This window comes from Dermacentor variabilis, chromosome 11, assembly GCF_050947875.1.
Source record: "Dermacentor variabilis isolate Ectoservices chromosome 11, ASM5094787v1, whole genome shotgun sequence".
Classification (NCBI taxonomy): domain Eukaryota; kingdom Metazoa; phylum Arthropoda; class Arachnida; order Ixodida; family Ixodidae; genus Dermacentor; species Dermacentor variabilis.
In genome coordinates, this window is record NC_134578.1 from 114384542 (window position 1) to 114397547 (window position 13006).

General features: G+C 44.2%; 1 long non-coding RNA gene across 1 annotated transcript; it reads left to right on the forward strand.

Annotated features, from left to right (window-relative positions):
• The first annotated feature begins 244 nt into the window (after positions 1–244).
• Positions 245–12607, forward strand: LOC142563652 (uncharacterized). The gene is made up of 3 exons (XR_012824368.1): positions 245–559; positions 9668–9733; positions 12567–12607. It is a non-coding gene; the product is annotated as an uncharacterized LOC142563652 (long non-coding RNA).
• The last annotated feature ends 399 nt before the right edge of the window (positions 12608–13006 follow it).

Sequence of the window (13006 nt, forward strand, 5' to 3'; positions counted from 1 at the left end):
ATACAATATATAGGGAATCATATCTGATGTCTTTATTATCCGTCCTCTTGCTCGGCTTCGGATAAGGATCACCTGCAGAATTGCAAGCACTGCTTCCTGTCACGCTTTGGACGATGATGGCTTTTGTAAACAGAGATAGCAGTCACCGGGCCAGACAGCTGCCGACGCCACGTCCAGGAGCACCTGTTACAGTCGCAATTATTTCTCTCTCGTACTAAACAAGATGGCTTTTCACATTCTGGACTACGGAGCGTTCTTTTCTCTAACGGGGGCCAGCCTAGCTGTGGGGTGCTACTTCTCCTTCCGCAAGACCACCACGCGTGGTAGAAGCACGGATGAAGTCTTCCTCGGGAGCAAGGCATTGGCCAAGTTTCCGCTGGCTGCATCGTATCTTGCCACTGCGGCCTCGGCGGTGGGCGTCATTGGCTTGCCAGCGCACATTTACGCATACGGCCTCCACTTAGGCTGGCTTACTGTGCCCAATCTTATTTTGGTCCCATTCGCTACCAGCGTCGTGATCCCCGTCTTGTATCAGCTGAACGTTACATCCGTCTTTCAGGTTAGGTGAAACTATTTCTACTTCTTCACTACTGGCCTAGAGGGCTTTGCTTTCGCACGATGTAGTTATTTAGCACTTTAGAACGTAATTGAATACCCTTGCATAGTTTTGTGAGCTTGCATGTAGCGTCTGTGTCATTGGAAAGAATTATGCGCTCCATGGTCTACGATCAATCGGTTGGAACAACAGGCCGTCACATATGAACAGGTCTGCTTTTTTTGGACCAACTAAGGGTGGTGAATGTTATGGGGTTTTTTTTCTTTTTACTTGGAACACATTCAATAACGACATAGGAAATTTACTCGAATCACGTCAGTGTGGAATAATTATCGGCCTAGGCAGAAAACATTTGGTAGAAAGAAAGGAAATGACATAGATTAGAAAGAAAGGAAATGACATAGGAATTATGTACATTTATATGATAAATATTACAGCACATTTGTACCCGAGAAAGCTGGAGAAAAACCTTTATAAAAGTCTAGTATTGAGTTTATGCATTTCAAGTTGCTGTATATATCTAACCACCGCAAAATTATTCGGTCATTAAACATGATAACTCCTGCTAAAATAGCATCCGATGTCTGTCTTCAACTTCTTTATAGGTACGTTAGAAGGATCCGATAGTTCTTTTTTTTAATGGAGTATTTCCGATATACCTCAGTGGTTTTAGCACGCTTTGCATTATTGTATGTCGGCCATAAGTAGGTGGAAAAGTTAACTACGTGGCTCTTACAAGTCAACACTCCTGCTCTGTGTCTTCGGCGAAGCGCACTTCAGTGAATTGCGCCGGCGCAGATCGGCGTCCTCGTTAGTGCTGCAACAACTGCCGTACCTACTTCGACAGCGTTCACGTGTGTTTTCACTGCAAGAAAAAGCGCTTTCCATTCGCTGCCTCTCGATCGCGTACTATGAAACGAGTACTTCTCGCTACGGGACTAATTATACAATTAAATTTGCTTACGTTCCGCTTGGGTGATCGGTGGAAGCGCGTCCGTGCGGCTGTTTGTATATTGCGCAATTGCAACAGTACACGTGGAAGTCAAAACTGAGATGCAGTAAATGACAGAAATGTTAACTTACAGGAAGGAGCGATGCGCAACTCCTGAACGAACAGTTGACTCTACTGGCCACTTTCTCAGCTGCATTCGGCTTTCATTCCCGCAGAGGTACCAGTGGCTATTCCAGTGGAAATATATTTGGCACTCACAAGCAGTTCCGTGTCGACGCTTCTGCACAAGACTGTGCTTTAATGAGACCGCTGTGTTATGCAACATCAAAACGAGTAGTGCAGAACTAGCCCGCCAACGCATTGCGCTGAGCCTCTAGACATGTTTGAATTACCCGCGATATGCCGGTTTTGCTGATCGCGGCAGGTGGCACGGCATAGTATTTCTCAATGATTCTAATATCGTGGTTCCGGAGTCTCCCGTACGCATGCGGCCATGGAGACGGCTATATGCACGATATATTTTCGGCGAATTCGAAACGTTTCAAGTCAAAAATACACAGTATAAAGTATTGTAATAGAAACAAACAGAGCGTTTGACTTCGGCTCCTACCTAAGGCAAATGCTTTTTTCGACCACTTTTATTTTCTTATATTTTATCGTATCTATATCTCAATTAAAAGAAAAAACATTACTTCCCCCTAAGCTTTCCTTCGCTTCATATAGCTTGTGGCTAACAAAAATCGGGCGCCTACTTGACCCTTCTTCTCATTCATAAGAGAAGGAAAATGTTTTTCAAAGTAATCAAATGTGTGGCTACCAAAACTTGCATTGCTTTCTCAAAAGAAAATCAACTGCTGGAAGTAAGCGCTCTCTTCTCTCGTCTCCTCTTGCGCTGTTATTCCAACTCGGCAATTACTTTGCTGTTGCTTCGTTTAAATAAACTCGTAAATTCTGTAGGCAGGGTGCAGCGCAAACAAGTGGGAGGGCCTCCGTGGTCACTTCGATCTCAGTGAGAACCAGCGCGCCTGCGGGATCGCTTTTCTAGCAATAGAGACGTCTAGAACTGCTTGTAGGCTTTCAATGCGCTCTAGCCAAGAGGTTAAAATATAATGCGCAAGAGAATTGGGCGTCAGAAGCAGCGAAATCAACAAAACTCATCCTGCACATACCTCGATTGTTTGCTGTCCAGTAGGTAATACTACGACTGCAGAAGTAGTTCTCAATGTTCCGGTAGAGTGTGCGATTACAATGCTAGGGTACTCGCGTTCGAAGCCAGAAAAATACAAAGCTTCTAGCGCAATCTTTTTTTTTTTTGCTTTTCGGCAGCTTGCTGAGCTGCCAGATATTGTTGTACTCACCTATATTCACGAGGGCTAGATTACCTCAAGCAGTGTGTCGTCACTACTGCCTGACAGCCACATACATTACAGCGTTGGTATCATGCCTTTTAGTGAATTTGTTGCGCGGCTTTTACAAGAAGTACAAAGCATGTATAACAGCAACGGAATAAACTTAGTCAAAAACCACCGCAATAGGCACCTGGCGATTAGTGCCTTCATGCGGTGGCTTGAATGTAACGGCATATGCCGGTTGAGCAGGTGCATTGAAAGCAGTACGCTACGGTGAAAACGCAATGAAAAAAAGGACACTGAATGAACAGCTATATTTTGAGCAGCAGTACAGCAATAACCCACAATTCGGAGACGGAAAACGTGTACGGAAGGAGAGGGAAAGTATGAGAAGTCATGAAATGAGTGAAGGTATAGAAAGAAAGCTCAGAAGGAAGTGCTGAGGGGGGAAAAGACAACACGTTTTGAAATACCTCATGATGGACAAGATTACAGTTGTCAAGCTTTTGCATTCTGCTGAGAAGCGAGTGTCTCCTGAAAGAGACATGAACGTGGAATGGACTATGTTCCCTGGTAGTCTCCTGAGGAGCCCGCAATGAAAGTGAAGCTAATAGATCCGAATATGTAAAATTTTAATAAATGTTCATCTATAAAAGTTAAAATGACGTCAGTACGACGTCCACAGCTAACGGATGGAAGTGTAGGATGATTATTCAGACTCGAAAAGTTGTTAGTGCGTGAAATCGGAAAACGATGTTTATTGATATATGGACACTCATGAACTTTTTCCTCCAAAATAAATATTGTTTCAATTTCTTGTGCAATTCCCCACCACTGAGGCATATGAAAAATATGGGGAAGGGCAGTGGGGTACACAAATCTCTTGTAAGTCTAAATATGGAACCGAGCACGCGCGGATATAGTGATCCCAAGAGCTTAGATTGAGCAGAAACGTTTGACGTACTATCGAAAAACACAGCGAGGTCGCTTACATCAACTACTTTCTTCTACACTGCATAATCTTGATAACACGGGAAGACGATAGTGTAGCTTTTGCGCGAATATAATAAAATACTGGCTCCAGATTCAATTCGAATAAACGCGCTTAATTGGCATTATTCAGTAAAAGAGGACAAGTTGCACTCCAGGGCGTGACAGTCCTCGATACCTTGTATCTCATCGAATGTTTTAATGCCGTCAGAGTAAAGAAGAAATGGAGACTTCTGCATTGTTGAGGAAACGTTGTTGATGAGAATTAGGAGAAGCTGACCTAAAAAGGAGCCTTGGGGCACGCCACTAGGTACCATGAAGACAAAAGGAGCTTGATCATAGATGCTTAGAAAGCAGGAACTCTAGAGGAGCTAGCTCTACAGTAGAGCTAGAAGATCAGCTTCAACACCATAGTGCGCTAGCGGATAACTGACTACGTCAAAGGAATTGCTGAGGTTGCAGTAAACAGCATCAACTTACCTCCTTTGCGTGACGGGACTGGGAACCTGCATCATACTTCTGACAATGTTCGTGGGCGTTCAGGGACCCGTAGAAAATCAGTGCTCTTTTGGAACAACATTTTTTATACTGAGAAAAATACACCCAAAATAACAAAAAATTCTAAAGTGAAGAAATTGGCCGATAGCTTGCGACATCCATATTGGATCTGGATTCAAACAATAAAAGTGTGAGCGGTTTTCAAAGCAGACAGTTAAGTGTAATATTTCAAACAGTTATAATCGTTTTATCTCCGCAGAGGTAGAAAGACACTGTTGCGGTCATTGATAAGGACGGCCTGGATACCATCTGAGCTACAAGATAAGGATAGCCTCGTACGCCGAAGGCACCTGCTGATGAGATTTTCATCAAAGAATACCAACTTAGGAGCTCCAGAAGGAGAGCCCGGCTAGTGTGTAATGAAAAATGAATAATGACAGAATCAGCAACTGCTTCTTCTTCTTCAATCTTCCTCATACAAGGTAGCTTGCAATATCATCCGCCGCGGTGTCTTAGCGGCTACGGTGTTGCGCGGCTAAGCATGAAATCACGGGATGAAATCACTGCCGTGGCGGCTGCATTTACACGGGGGCGACCTACAAGGGCGCCCATGTCTCGTGAAATGGGGGCACGTTAAACGCGCCTTGTTGCTCATAGATCATCCGGAGTCCACCACTACGACGTGCCTCTTAATGAAATTGATCTTTTGACATGTCAAATGCCAGGATTCACTACGCTTGTGTTATCGCTTGCGGGTCGCGTTTGGAGGCTTGCTCAATCAAACTGCCGCCGCAGACGAAAAAAAAAAGGAACAGACCAATTGCTTTGTAAGTGCATTGCACGGCTTGCGGTTTATATTATGTGACGTGGCTCGGTCATACTGGGCTGCTTTCACGCCCGCACATACGTTCAAGCAGTCTGCTTGTCCAAGGAATTGTTGCACGCTTGCGGCGCTAAACGCGGCTCGAAAACATCTCTTCTGGACTTTGCTGTTGTTTATGAAGCAAGTGTTATGCTCTTCGTGTACAACAGGTTTAATTATTCGCACATGGCCGTCCCTTCGAGTTGTGTCACATAAAATACTTCAGATCGCTTCTTTGCAGGGTGATCCTCAATAAGTTTGAGGTGCCAAAGCCGAGAAGGCAACGTTAAGTTTGTGAACTACTAGAGCACAAAGTTAGCCGCACGTATTTCTGAGGCTTTTTACCCAAGTGAATCGCAAGTTTGAAGCTGAAGCGCTGGCACTACAAATTTCGCACGATGTGTTTGCCTACACTTGAGCTCGTTGCTTTGGTGAACGTCGCTTTCACTTCACATTTTTATGACTTCGCCATGTGTGCATGCAGTCCGCGAAAAGTTTACAGTGTGCTTCGGGAACAAGCACACATTGCCTGCGAGGAATCAATGTTATTTTTTACACACAACGTGCTTGTAGTATTTGCAAATGTCATCCTCGAAGTAGTGTCCGCGCTTATTTTTTTTTGTTTATGGGGCATTTGTCCTACAATGAAGCTGTATCAATCCACTTGTCCTTCCGGTGTAGTATCCGCTCCAGCGTAGGAACTCTCCTGCGTCTAGTGATGTTGCAGAAAAATGCTGACTAACGGCATCGTGCCTCAGGCCGCGGGTACAGCCGGTCCCAAACAGCATGGCGTAGGGAACTTCCTGCTGTCAGGAGGCTTAGAAACGTTTCTTCAAGGGCTCTTCACCAGACACAATCGTCACAGATGAAACATCAACGAAGCGAAGGAGAATAGCGTAAGATGATGCAGCGCAACCGCAATTAAACTAGAAAGGAAAGCAGAAGCCAAGCGTCATGTTGGTTATCATAATTGTATTCACAATGCATAGATCAAATATGACACAACTTCAGGTGGAGACCCAAACTTAGAAACTGGGAGAGCATCAGAAAACTCAAGCCACAAATCTACCGGTAGTGAAGGACCTCCTATTAGAAGCAAAACAAAAAGTGACGAACAACGCGATCACAACGTCACCAGATGGCGCGACCAGCAGTTTGGCCATATCTCGAGCAGAGGTGTGCAGATGAATCATCTCTAAAACGTTGGTTTGCTTTTGCGAACTTTTCGCGTTCCACACGTTACTCAACTCTCGCTTTCGTTACATCGGCGGTTTGTCTACCATCACGCGAGCTTTCCATAAGCCGTTTCGTTGTTAAAGCTTTGTTCATCGAGTAGGCAAAGAGAAAATCACGCAAATCAAGGGCACGTTCTTGGTATTCTTTGCAGGTTTCAAGAACTCTGTAATGCCCATTGATGTATGCAATGCCCAGGTGCATTTCAGCTTTCAAATGAGTGACACTGGGGTGCGAGGAAGCATATCATAATGCGAACGGCTGTTTCTCGGCGGCAGCTGCGGTGGAATACAATAGGAACTTCAGCAATTCTATAATACATATATCGATCCCTTAATTCCTTTACAGCGTTTCAGCCTTTGCTTTGCGACGTGCATGAATAGTAGATGGTTACAGTTTCCATAAAAGAGATGTCTGTCTGAGATCCACATCGCATGTAGTGACACGATCGGCTCTTTGGGAATTAGTCTCATGAGCGTCGGGGCCCATGCATGCACGAAGTAACCATGATTTCTTAATCTAAAAAGTTCTTTTCATAAGATATGCGCGTACTATTCGCGTGCGCATTTCGCGTCGTCGGTTACCCTGTACAATTTTTGTTCGTGATTTTATTTGCATTCGTACAGAATCTTTGTCTTAATTTCTCAGGCAATGAACTAGCTTACATCGGCAAGGTGGTATGAAGAGAGATAGCGCGATGTAGACTATACTATAACTGCGTTTTGGGAACACGTAATATTACCTCAGGCTGCGATATTGCACTATGCAAGCTGTGTGCCTGCATCAGCAATGCGGCCTTCGAGATAGTAGTACCTCTCAGGTAGCCACGCTAATGAATTCGCTGAGTACTTAGGCACACAGTTTCATACAATAATTTCTGGAGGAGACGCGGTCGCTAGTGTTACCGAACCAGCAAGTGGGGTGGTTCAGCCACAGCAGAAATGATGGGTAGTACGCGGATTTGCCTAAACTTCGCCCTTCTAGCTTCAAGAAACTTGCGACTGCGAACAGGTCATTTTAAACAAAGCACTGTAAAATACACAATTACATTATAAATTTATTCGCTGGCTGGATTTCAATGTAGGACCTCTAGCACAAAGCACTGACGTTGAAAGAGTACACCAACCGTCACAGAACACCCGTATGAATTTCGCGCGGGCAAGCCAGCGCGTGCAAACGCTTGAAGCGTCACGATTTGGCCACCTTGACAGGTTGAACCGCTGGAATTAGTAGCTGTTGTGCGCAATCGAAGAGTATTTACCGTTTAGAAAAGCATAGGCTGCCCTGAAATTTAGGGCAAGGAAGTGATCTAAACGTAACGAACAAAGCCATCAGAACGTTTCAATCTACCAGCACGAAGAACAGGGAAGTTCATTTACTACACATCGTTGCCGAACGACTGCAACGCCAGAGTTCCATCCAGTAATTACTGTCGGAAACTTTATGTTGTTAGGCTAGCTGTTGTTGTTAGGAGCCAGGAGACGGACTTCCGGTCAGAATGTTCTGCACTGAAATATTGGACCACCTCCAACAGTCGCCAGCCACAGGGTCACGTGACTATGACCTCCCTTCCTGTCAGAGATAATTAGGCCAGAATCCGTGGACAGTTTGAGAGCACTCCGGGACTGCATATTGTAAAACGACCATTGAAAGCACGACATGCGGGCACGCCCCTTCACCAATACACTTCGCTCACACGAATGGTCCTGCACAAATTTACTGTATTGGCTATTTTACAGATTTGTCTTGACGCTCTTTGCCGCACTGGTGAAACAACGCGTGATGTATAGATGGAAACCTTTTGCCAATAAACTTATTTTACTATAAATCCTTTCATCAGGCGGTAAATTGCGTGCGTTTCTATAACTAGGCTACGCGGACACTCACACGGCAACACCATGGCGTATATATTGCAGGTGTCTCTGATGTTTCCAGGCCGCTGCAAAAGGCTTATGAGAGGGGTGACAAACACTGGTGCATAAACTAAAGGCAGAGAGTTCTCCGGGAACGTTGTGTTATACCGTTTTCGACACCCTCCACAAGACTACAGAATAGCTTTTTTTGACAATAAATAATGAAACGAGCGGAGTTGACTGGCTATATCTTAAGACGCGAAACCGAAATCGCAGCGAGTGTTTGGGTGTTTCGATTTCAGGTGTTCGTCCGCGCTACAGTGTCCGGTACCATTCAATCGGGCCTGTCTCAAATTTTCGCGAAAAATTGATTGGTTCTTTAAAAAGATGTTTTACGCATGGGATGGCACTTTGGGCTTAATACTAGTAACGGGAACGGGAAACGGTCCGTCAGGAGTAGAAGGAGCGACGCCACAAGTGCGGGGTCTACAAGCAGGGAAAGATACCGCATTCACTGGCAAGCCTGGAGGCATGTTCTTGGATAGCCACGCAAAGTGAACACGGACACAGAAAGGGGAAGACAGGACTCAAGGAGGCACTCAAGGGCTGTTGCGACGAATCAATAGACAGCCCACCGGTCGAATCTGCTCCTCGTAACTCGGTATGCCTTCCTGCGAAGGTGCTTTCTCCGCACCGCTTCGTCGGACTGACATTGTACTGTATTCCATGGTGTAACCACTCCTGCATGGGCCCGACCAGGGCCTGCGCCATTGTAAAATAAATAAATAAATAAATAAATAAATTGCTACATCAGTTGGTTGGAGGTGTGTTGTATACTGGTTGTCTGGAGGTGGGGCACCTTCGGCCGTTCTTCTTGTGGGCACTTAAGTAGGTGTGGTAACTTAATTCGCGTTATAGTCAAATCTTTAAGCGCCACAATCTCGGCGATTTGGCCGCAACTGGACGTTGGCTACGACTAAGCAAAAAAAAAAAAAACTGCTTCGCATTTAAAGTTCGTGATATGTCAGTACATAAAGCTCATTAATACGGGAAGCTGAAAATACACTGCTGCTTTAATAAAGTTTATATTCAGAATGGTAACGGCGCGAGAAAAAAACAAAGAGCGGGTTCAAAAACAACAGTACGAGGGTTCAGAGAAACGCAGGTAACAGCGCTCGTGCTGTGTTTCTATCACCCTGTCCGTTGTTTTTTGCTTTTGTTTTTTTGCTCTGTTATGATTAGGAGCGCTTACAAGTTGCCCACCTTTCTAAGTTGATATAGTGTATATAGATATAGTGTATAGTGTATATAGATATAGTGCCAGGGCTAACCCTGGCAGACGAGTTGCAATTTTACGCATTCTCTATTTTTCAGTATGTTCGAATGCGCTACAATACGACCATTTCTGTGATAACAGCCCTCACCTACATCATTTTATCCGTAAGTATTCATATGCGGAATATACGCTCTACCCTGAATTAAATAAAAAGTGTTTGTAGCCAGATTCTCTAAAGGGGACAAATGCGGAATACATGCAAATTGCAGACGGTGTATGTTTCCCCACTATACGCTATTCATTCTTCCTGCCGACCTTGCGTGAAGCCCTTCGGTTCTTACATAAGACCAGGAGGCAGCAAACAACGATGCGTTAAAGGTACCTCACGCCAAAACTTCTAATGGCAGGAATTGCGGGTCATAATACACGCTACGCCTAGCGCCAACTGTCAGCGGGCGTCTCCTGAACTCTGGGTTAATATGGGAAATATTAAATAAATAATTTAGCCTCGCCAAATAAGCAAGGTTACTAACAGGGGTATAATTCATGTTTTCCAGCGAACCATTTCGGAACACATTTAATTATTTTGAGCACTGTGGTAATGAATTTTCAAGCAGTCAGTTTGTACCAATGGGGTCCCATTAATTTAGTAAGCTGCTCTGAAACCTAAAGATTAATTACTACAATGCTAGAAATTTCCTAGCAGGCTTCTAAATGTGTTTTTGATATCTAATAAATTCTATATAATGCCTGCGTTTTTCGGTGACATTCGTTTTTTTTCTATTTTTATGGCCACTCAGTTACGCAGCGACGAGCAGACGCCCACTGAGACAGGGCGCCAGGCATTATGCACAGCTTCTCTTTTTTATTTTTTTATTATAACGGTAATCACGTGGTGTCCATTCAACAGAAAGTCATACCTATAGACAATCAGTATAGATACCTCGGCGTATACATAAACGAATGAAAGACTTAGTCCAAGCCCCCAGCTTGATAGCATAGATATACAGTGGAAGCGGAATGCAGCAATAACGAAACACAGAGCACCTTGGGGTCACAATAAATATGAGGCGGTGCGTGCGGAAAAGGATTAATGCGCCAGCGCGAACGCGTGAAAATGTTATTGTGTGCTTAAAATATTATATTTTGTCGTGGTTGGGAGGTAAGCAAATATCGCTAGGTCGGCTGACTTTAGAAGCGTACGGTAAAACCGCAATGCAGGGTGATTTTACCGTAAGCATGTCACCCTACCCCGATTGCAGGGTGACATGGGTTGGGCCTGTTTTGAAGTCAGATACGCTCAGAGCAACGTTAGTTTTGAAGAAGGACTGAAGAACATGGTTGAGAATAAGTAGGCGACTAAAGTGCACAAGTATCTGTACATGAAAAGCGTGGACAGAAAATAGAGGAGGAGGACAAGAAAGTAGGCAACCCAGTACACGGTGAATGAAAGTGTAAATAGACAATCAGGAGTCATTAAAGGAAGGTGAGGGAAACGTAGACACTGAATTGGTTCCAAAGAATTTAAACAAAACAGACCACGGAGATTTACAAGAATGGGAAGAAAGAAATTAAAAGAGAAAATCTGTATGATAACACAAACGGCAGTGCCTTGCTTTTCAAGGTTCTAGCCGGTTGTCTAAGGACAGCAACATACCGGAGAAAATATTCGCAACAGAATGAAACATGTGTGTGCTTCAGCGAAACTCTGGAGACCACTCAGAACAGCCTAATGGAATGAGAAGACATTCATCAATGAGACCCGAAGGTAACGTGCACCTTCCAGAAGCTCTTAGGTTTAAAGTGGACAGTATCATCAACCAGTGAGCACTCGAGCTCACTGGTTGATACAATAGACGGTTAGAGCATTGGTAGAAAAAGGCAGGGAAAATATTGATACGACCAAATCCATCAAATACCTACGTAGCGGTACAAGGTTGATGTAGAAGTTTGGAGGAAGAGAAAAAAAAAAGGATCAGGAGATGTATACAAAAATGTCAGAATGAAACACATGCGCAACCTAGCTCATTAACTTAAGCAGGCTAGGGGACTATTTCTTGCCGCCCCATTTCAAAGTGGATGCCAACAAATCATCATCATCATTATCTAATGTCCCGTATTTTTCAATATTTTTAGAGAAGGTCGCTGTACCACGCACTGTAGCTCTGTGAATTCCGCCAGTGACTACTGGCTCGTTTTGATAAAACCGTTCGCATAATCTAAGCCGCAAAGTAACTTCGATCTTTCATCTTAGTGGCAAATTGTACAAAACAGCACGGTGCATCCATGCAGCGTACGGTTTAACATGGCCCACCGTGTGTTCGTTCGCGATAGGAATGCACAGAAGAGAAAATAATCTCTTGCAGATTTGCATACCGTTATATTCATACTCAGATACCCAGCCTGTACTCTTCAAGGTATGCCGTAAGTTCACACGTTAACGACGTGTTCGACAGTGTTTTAAGGCATTATATTGCGAACTATGTGCTAAATAAAGTAATGTATTATGTTGGCAAAATGTGGCAAGCGTTCTCGATCTTCGCAACTCAAAAGTATAACACTATCCATTATAGTGCGTCGTTTATCATACCGAGTGCTCCGGTGATGTACAGATTGTAGCGGACTTTTGACAGTAGTATTGAAAGTACGGAGAGCTGGTGTTAGTCCATTCTTCGAACAGCACGAAAAAAAAACGGAAAACAAGCAAGAAAAGCACAGCACACATTTCCCATGTATTGATCCATTTTCATGCCGCACTTTTCATGCTCTTCTCAGAATGGGCTACCTCACGTTTCCCGTTAGGCTTGTGAGTCTGTTCCCTTTACCTAATCGTCTAATATATTCGTCGCACCCCTGTCTATTACGGGAATTCGATTAGCACTTGAATATTGCGGTTGCACTGTTATTGTGGTGTAGACTTTAATATTGTCCATCATTTAATTCAAGCTAGACTTGTCCGTAGAGAAAACGTTTCATTGTGAAATACTTATTTTGCAGCAAATGGTAGGAGCCATAGCGATCTTCGCTTCCTCTGTGGCTGTGTCGACAGGTAAGCTTTCAAAATATTTTAAGCCAATGACAGTGTTGTGACTTGTGTGAATGGGCGCATCTACGGCCTTACCTTTACTATTGATTCTCCAGCCAACATGGCCGGCTTACTTAAAACAGAAAGTGCTGTCTTCACTTCCCGCCGCCGGCCTGCTTTGCCTGCGGTCATCACAGATGGTATGTCGCAGGAGCTGAAACATGGTAGAAAAAAAAAGAATTTATGTACGCATTATGAGCAGGCGGTTATTTGCATTGAATGCAACGCATTAAATCCGGCAGAGCCGAAAACTTAGGCAACCAGTGTCACGGTCAAAGCACTCGTGATGAGTCCAAAGCTGGGTTTTAGCACCTCGTTCGCTCCTCCCAGATGACCTCTCGAAGAATCACAA